The sequence below is a fragment of the Agelaius tricolor genome, unplaced genomic scaffold (assembly GCF_023055355.1).
Source record: "Agelaius tricolor isolate 1412-34295 unplaced genomic scaffold, bAgeTri1.0.p SCAF_5, whole genome shotgun sequence".
NCBI classification, from domain to species: domain Eukaryota; kingdom Metazoa; phylum Chordata; class Aves; order Passeriformes; family Icteridae; genus Agelaius; species Agelaius tricolor.
This window is the reverse complement of record NW_027269265.1, coordinates 39,083,647-39,085,624: the sequence shown is the minus strand read 5'-3', so window position 1 is coordinate 39,085,624 and position 1,978 is coordinate 39,083,647.

The window sequence follows — 1,978 nt, the reverse complement described above, 5'->3', positions numbered from 1 at the left end:
GATCCAGACATGTTCGTCAAGTGGCAGCAGCAGTGACACATCTACAAGAAACAAGGCTGTCTATGCTGCCAACCACAACCATGCTGCAAGGAAGGAAAGAGAGTATGAAATGCCCCCTATGTGAGTAACTCTGAAGAAATATTAGGTTGCAGGAGCCTTGGGCTGGAAACAGATTTAAAACAAAAATGAAGTAGTATAGATTTGGCTCTTCTGAAGAAGGATGTTCTTCCACATTACCATCTTCCTGTCATGATGAGCAGTCTGCCTAGGATTTCCAAGGGTGCCAAGCAGGAGCCACTTTAGGAATTGCTGGCTAAGTTTATCCTGGGGCAAGTGATACACTCAGCAGAAGCCTGCACCTTCTCATTTCGATGGATGTGGATTGCTAACTTGATGAGCAATAGTCTGGTTAGGACCACCACACTCCTCTTGATCCATATTCAGTTCACCACTTTTTCCTAACGACTGCAGTTTGCCTGTTACATCAGTAAGTTTTTTGGCTAGGATGCAAGAATTAGGAGTAGAATGGAGAGGGCTGGGGCTAAAGCCATCAGCATCAGGCAGTAGCCTGACTGCTGGGATGTCAGCAATGGTATGTCAGGGTGATGTGTTGAGGCTGATGTCAACACTTGCATGTCTAAAATGTGTGCTGCTTGTCTGTTTTTACTGTACCAGTTAAGGGCTTCCCAGTGTTGCCAGCTCCCCTTCTGTATGTTGACATGGCCCCTGTAATGGGGTCAGTGTGGTTAACATTCCAACTATACAGAGATCTCAAACCTCCCCAGTGTAGCAGGTGGTCCTGGCTCTGGGCTTTGTCACAGTGACCTGCCTGGCATTGTGCTGTAGCAACATCAGCTCAGAGGAGTTGGAGAGCAGGTGCATCTGTCCCTGAAAGGGAGCTGGCACTGGCAGGACTATGTTATGTGCTGCCATGGGCAGTACTGAACACAGTGTGAGCACCACTGTAACTGGACACTTTCTCATGAGTAGCTGCCTCCTGACTTGATGGACACTGTTCTGAGAACATTTTTTATAAATACATAAAGTAGGCTCACAAAGTGATGGTATTTAATTGTTCATGACCTTGGTGATTAATCGTACTTATGTGATTGTTTTCTTTGTCACTTATTTCCTGATGGTTTTTCCAATCCCTTGTCTTCCTGGTGACATGGTGTAAATAGTGGAAACTGAAAGCCCAGTAGTAGGCCCCAGATCCTACAGGATGGTTTCTGTGAGTTTTGACACTGCACTGTGTCTTTTTAAGTTCATTAAATGACACTCATAAATACACATATATAGATGCATATAATGTAGACAGATTGCTACCTGTGAGATTCCAGTGGTATGCCCAGTTTACTGTGTTACCTTCTGAAGATGTGATTAAGAAAAGATTGCTTTTATTAGTTATCCTTATATCCCAAGCTGGAATATTCCCTTCATAGAAGCTTCTAATACACAGAGTAATTTTTCTCTTATTTTCCCCCCATTCATGTAATTTTATCCACTGTGTCTTTTTTATAACAACCAGACACCCTTTACACTGAAGCTTAAATCAGCAGTTGCTATTAGTACATGGATTTTTATAATCTTGTCTTTCCTTTAAAGGGAAGGTGTTGGCACCATACCTGGCACTGTGTGTTATACAGGGTTAACTTTTACCACTACTAGAATGCAGCTGTTAAGTTTGGTTATTCTTTCTGTATTTTATTAGTCTCTGCTATCTCTCCTGTCAACTCAAAAACACTCCTATGCTTCTTTAAGTATGTAGCAACCATGTACAATGCAAATTTTCTGGGTAATTTTTTCTGCCTTTTCCCACCCCTTTCCTCTGGAGATCAGTTAATATTTGTTTCCCAGTTCATGGTGAGGTCAGCAGGGTCAAACACTGTATGACTGTTCCTCCCACCTCCAGGCACCTGTTCTGTCTGTCCCTCACTGTCCTTCCAGTAGGTTGATCTCAGCAAGATCCCACTGACCT